At 38.3% G+C, this 6242-nt stretch overlaps 1 pseudogene; it reads right to left on the bottom strand.

Moving 5' to 3' along the window:
* Positions 1-5246: 5246 nt before the first annotated feature.
* On the bottom strand, positions 5247-5417 carry LOC148370515 (U2 spliceosomal RNA; annotated as a pseudogene).
* Between the last annotated feature and the right edge of the window lie 825 nt (positions 5418-6242).

Here is a 6242-nt window from a genome sequence, read left to right as displayed (position 1 = left end):
AACCCTGTACCTTAAACCCTTTTTAGTGGGTCTTGGTTAAAATGATGCCAATGTGGATGCTATAACTCCGAGGAGGGCAAACTTTTTGAGTCAACATTTTTAAAATTTGGCACACTACCGGGCCTCAAGAAAATAATAATTTAAATTAAATTTAAAATCAGTGTTGGACGTGTTACTTTAAAAAAGTAAACAGTTCTCGTTATTTACTACTTTTAACTGAATTACTGTTTAAAAAAAAAGAAAAAAAAAAAAGTAAGACTGTTTAAAATGTGTTGTTTTAGGTGGAATTGATAGCACATTTCGTAAGGAGTCGAAAAAGTTCACTTTTTGAAAAATTAGCGTTCCACATGAACGGTGCGCAACGTAATGGCCACGGGCCGTATGGCTTCCCCCCAAAAACGTTTTCCGGTTCAAATTTTTTGGTTTGTTTTCAATTGGAAAAAGGAGTACGGAATTTGGCACTCGTGTAATTAATTTGACTTAAGGAGTGAGAAATTTAGGAAAAATATGAGTGATTTTAGATGTGTCAAATCAAGATAATGCCAGAATAATACCAAAAAAGATAAAATAATACCGAAAAAGATAAAATATTCCGGTTTTCAGTTCAAAATTGGAAAATCAAGGACTGGAAAGACGAGGAAAAATCCAATTGAGTGAATTGGAATAGATTAATTTGAGATAAAGGCATTTTTACACAAAAATAAATTAAAAATCATTAATAAATATTTCCGTCTAAAAATTATGGAATGAAAAATGTATCGATTGGAATACAAATAAGTAAGTTAACTTGTTGCAGATCAAGATACGTCATTTACACATTGAATAGGTGAAGCTAAAATAGTACCGTAAATTCCGGACTATAAGCCGCTACTTTTTTCCCAAATTTTCAACCCTGCGGCTTATTCAGAGATGCGGCCAATTTATGTAATTTTTCTAACGGGCCGTCAGCGACGCTCGAGTATGAGGTAAGACTTAAACCGGTGGAATATATGTGCAGAGGAAGATCACAACTTATGAGCGTAAACATACCCTTATCGAGGAAATTGCACAAAATAAGGCTCATGACGCAGCCACTATGTTAAAGGCAAATGGGCATACTGCTGGGGTGTATTGAAGTAAGGGAGCGTGGAATGACGTCTTTATGATGAAATTTCTTTCCGACATTGAAAAAGTCAACCTAGGCGTCTTTACCAAAAAGGAAGAAGCGGATGGTCTGCCGTGATTCTTTCAATTAAAGCTTATATTTTCTTAACAGACTAATTTGCAGGTATGCGAGCGTCTTTCTAGTAGCGTGAGGCTACCTCCCAAAGGCACTGTTTAGGATGAAAGTTATATTATTATTATTAAAGCTTTGAAAACTCTCTCGATGTACCGTCTTTCTTTGTAAATATGTGTAATATGTATTTGCAACTGTATATTTTTGTAACGTATTTATTTGTATTTATTTGAGACACTTATTCTGCACGAACAAATTAAAAAAGAGGGGCGGAGCAAACGCCAACGCTGATGGGAAAGTGGGGACCGGTAAAGGTGAGTTTTTGTGGACATGGCGGACAATAATGGATATATATATTTCCCACCCTTACCTTTGGAAATATACACTTTTTTTCCTTGGATTACAATCAACGGGCACTCAGAACCTGCAGGTCGGCAACAAATGTTAAGTGCCTATATCATTTTGGCGGCTGTGATTTATGGACTGTGTGCTTCAATGAAGGACATTTAGTTTCAATCGCGGGACTTGAAGTTTGGCTTGGATTAATCTCGTGTTTGTTTGATGTGGGTGCGGCTTATAATCAGGTGCGTTCTTTAGTCCGGAATGTACGGTAGATTTAATTGATCTGAAGGAAAAATTAAAATTAAATTGGAGATTATACGTCGTTTTCGCATTATACTGGTGAGCTAAAGAACCAGTGTGAGAGGGCGCGTAAGAAAAGGAATGAGATTGCTGATTCAGGGCACCTGTGACTGCCCAATTGGCGCCAACAGCTCTGAGTGTTGATTGGTTCAAAGACTCTTTTTAAACCCCCGGCTTCCAAGAGGAAGCTGCTTCCAGCTAGGCAAGCTCCATACCTTCTGACATTTTCCTGCCCTGTTTCCTGCCTGATACCTCTTGCCGACCTCTTTTCTGGACTCGATACCGCCCTTGCTCTCCTGTCCCGGCTATCGACCAGTATACCTGCTGCCTACGATTATACTCACTCGACACAGAAGTGCCACTTCAGTGTTCCTGCCACCTGCTAACCGTGTCCATCGATCATCGGAACGTGGAAGCAAGCACTGCTCTCTCTCTCTTTATCAATAAAACTGAGTAAACGAACGCTATTGGGTTTGTCTCCGTTTCTGGCGTGTGACAGATATTTATTTAATACACTTAAAATTTAACTTTTTTTTTTTTTTTTTAATAAATATGACTTTAAAGCCAAAAATATTATTCCAGAATAAACAAACATAAACATTAAACATAAACATTGAACTATGTAAAAAATGTATATAGTTCCTGTCAAAACTATTCAAACTATGTAAAAAAAACTGCAATGTATATAAATAAGATTTGAACTTTACACTGAGGGATTTTTGCTTTAGTGAAAATCATGCTGGATCCTCATATACTAAAATCTGTATCTTCTGCTCTGCATTCAGGTTTTTCCAGCTTCCTCTGATGTTTTGTCTAGTGTAGTGTCGTTTTACATTAAATTCCTTTAATGTAGTCTAAACAGCCTCTCAATTATGGACTGTGAGATGTGGGTTCAAGCCCCTTCGTTTACAGGGGTCTTAAGTGATCTACATTACAAGTGCCGCAGACATACCGTTGAACCATTTTGATGCAAATCATTAAATCCCCAACATTTCTCCTCTTTACGGTTGCTAGCCTTTTACCGACAATCGGCCAATCAAACAGAACGTGGAGACAATGCATTTGTATAAAATAATCCCACGCACGTTTCTGCATTCAGATGAACGTTGTCGGTCAGCTGAAGACAACCGCTATGTCTGAATCCTGAGTGACACCTTGCCAGTGACAGCACTCTTGCTTTGCCGACGGCGATGCAAGTCTCTTTCTATATTGTCATCTCATTACTACTAAGTATTCCATATACCACCTTGCAGGAATCTGTGTAGAAGAGAGCTTGAATCACTGAGTTTTCAAATGTCTTACTTGATTTTGCATCCACACAGTGTCTGGGAAATGTTCTGAATCTCTTAAATATTTATGGAACAAATATAAAGGTCTAACAAATTTGGGTGGTCAGTAAATGTGAACAAAACATTGGATTGACCAATTAATTGAATAGACAAGTGTATTCCTTTTCTAAACTCGTTTAACATGTTTTTGAAGCACTACATTTGTTTTTGGATATTGTTGTCAGGAAAAGGATGAAAAACCTTTTTTGTTAACATTGGCTCCACAAATGTTAAGTGAATTACTTTCACTGGTATTGATCATGTGCTTTAAATCAATACGCACTCTCAGATTTAAGGCATTGTTTTCACTTAACTTGAGTAGGAAAACAAAGATATTTGGTATCTTGACTGGATTTATTTAGATGGAAAACTAAGGTGGTTGGGTTAATTTTTACTGGAGATAAAACTAAAGGCAACTGGATGTTGATAGAATTTGATAGAATTTCCCTAACAACACATCAATAAATATGTTATCATGAGATGGACTTTGGTCCCTGAATCCCTGACCACTAAACACTAAAAACTGATCTTAAACAACTCTGGTTTATCTAATAATGAATTAGACTTTGTGTTTGCCTTTCAAAACAATGCATGTTATCATTCTTTAAGAGATGTTTCTGGAACTGTGATCTAATGTGATGAAATGGAATGTATTTCCTTTTTGTAGATCTAACAACAATTATGTAGTGTTGACATATGTTTGCTATCACTGCGGCAACCCTGGTTTGATCCCTGTTGCATACAAGTTTTTGTTCACTGATGTCTGATAGTAAGGTAGTATACTGTAAAATCATGTGTAGTGAAGTACACGTATAGACACGGACCATTCGAGCTTCGGTATTTGCTAGTTCACTCCTTCACATATTCTTAATTTAATTGTAATATATTTGTCATGTAATGTATTGTGCATTGTGTTTCTTATACACGGACAATTGGGACTTATAAGAGCGCTCTGTGGGTGTGACTGAAATAAGGTGATGAAGAGATGGACAACCATTCACATCAAGGGACAATTTGGACCGGCCAATAAACCTAGCAGGCATATTTTTGAAATGTGGGAGGAAAATGGCATGCTCGGGGAAAAACCATGCAGGCATGTGGAAAACATGTGAAATTAGCACGGGGAGGGTGTGCTAACTGGAATTAAATCCTGTAACTCTGCAAATATGCATTTTCCGATTAACACATTGCATTTTAGGTCAGAGATTGATAGTTGGAGAAAGAGAGAAACAATTTCGTGGAATAAAGTTCCAAACTTTTATCAATTATTACAATTTCTATCATGCTGATAAAATGGGGAAAAACTAAGACATTTGACAGTTGACTTCTTTACATCCACATGACCTGCTAGTGACGTGTCAGACTGTTGATGAACAACCCATAAGTGGTGGGAAATTCTACCCATGAAATGATTTCCCGCAAATATGGTGTGGTTACATTCATGAAAGTCCAGTTAATCCATTGTGTAAAGAATATACCGTAAATTCCGGACTATAAGCCGCTACTTTTTTCCCAAACTTTCAACCCTGCAGCTTATTCAGTGATGCGGCCAATTTATGTAATTTTTCTAACGGCCGCCGCTGCTCGAGTACAAAAGGTAAGATTTAGACTGCAACCTCTTAGCTTGTGCTCAAATTCAATTAGCGTATACATATCCTCACCATGCAAATCGCATAAAGAAAGGCACATGACACAACTTTCAAGCTAAACGCAATCGAGTAGTTCAATATAGAAGGAAACAGCTACCGCACGTAAACTTTACTTTGCGAGCGTGACGTTAGCGTGTTTTTGATCAAAGGGAGAGCGTGGAATGACGTCTATATGACAAAGTCACTTTCCCACACTGAAGGAAGACGACGTTGATGACGTCAGATATAAGGAGGAAGATGCCGCCGATTTACTGGGAGGTTGTAAGGTTTATTGTTCTATATTATTTATGAATTGTCCATTATCCGTTATCGGTCAAATCATAATACGCTACAAAGCCAAGGGGCCGAGACACTTGCTCTCAGCCAAGAGGCTGAGTCAAGGTCCTAGCCACAGAGCCAAGCAGCAATCAGTGCGAATGCACCGTTCCCGGAGGTACTGCATTACCGGGCTGATGTGTGGAGTGGACAGAGCAAGCTCTTATTCCATCTCCCGATTGCATAAATCAGCTTCAAATCCAGAACCGTGCTTACTACAAGCACGGTAATTTTTTTAACAGAACTGTTTACTGTGATGCGAGTGTTTTTCTAGTAGCGTTTTGCTACCCATCACAGGCACGGTTTGGGATGAAAGTTATAATATTATTATTAAAGCTTTGAAAACTCTCTCGGTGTACCGTCTTTCTTTGTAAATATGTGTAACCATGTATAATATGTATTTGCAACTGTATATTTTAGTAATGTATTTATTTGAGAAACTTATTCTGATATGTTTTGTACGAGCAAATGAGAAAGAAGGGCGGGGCAAACGCGGGCTGACGGGAAGTGTAGTAAAGGTGAGACGTGTTTGTGTACGCGGCCGACAATAGTGGATATATATTTTTCCCACCCTTACTTTTGGGTATATACACTTTTTTCCTTGGATTACTTTCAACGGGCACTTGGACTCTGCAGGTCTGCATTAAATGTTAAGTACCGGTAACATTTTCCATTCATTTTGCCGGCTGTGTTTTTGGGATTGTATCGGGTATGGGTTAATTTTGTGTTTGTGTTGTGTATTTTCAATGTGGGCGCATGCCGCCAATATACAGGTGCGGCTTGTGTATGTACAAAATCGGTTTTCCTCCCGAAATGTGATGGGTGCGGCTTATAATCAGGTGCGCTCAATAGTCCGGAATTTACGGTACTCCAACACATGAAAATGCAGTTCGATAAAATCCTCCTAATAGCATTCCTGCATCATTGAAAGATTCTTGTTATCAGACTGTTTGGCGCCACTAAGCCCCTTTAAAAAAACAATGATATCTGATAGATTTGAGCATCTGTCCGTTAAAGTGACACAACCCTTTATCAATTGTGAGGCTTATTTCACGGCCCTTAGCCTATGGCAACCTATGAGAGCCTGTATTT

This window comes from Urocampus carinirostris, chromosome 3 (genome assembly GCF_059441175.1).
Source record: "Urocampus carinirostris isolate Australia breed hairy pipefish chromosome 3, RoL_Ucar_1.0, whole genome shotgun sequence".
Classification (NCBI taxonomy): Eukaryota; Metazoa; Chordata; class Actinopteri; order Syngnathiformes; family Syngnathidae; genus Urocampus; species Urocampus carinirostris.
The sequence above is the reverse complement of the archived record's forward strand: the minus strand, read 5'-3'. Positions and strand labels throughout refer to the sequence as shown.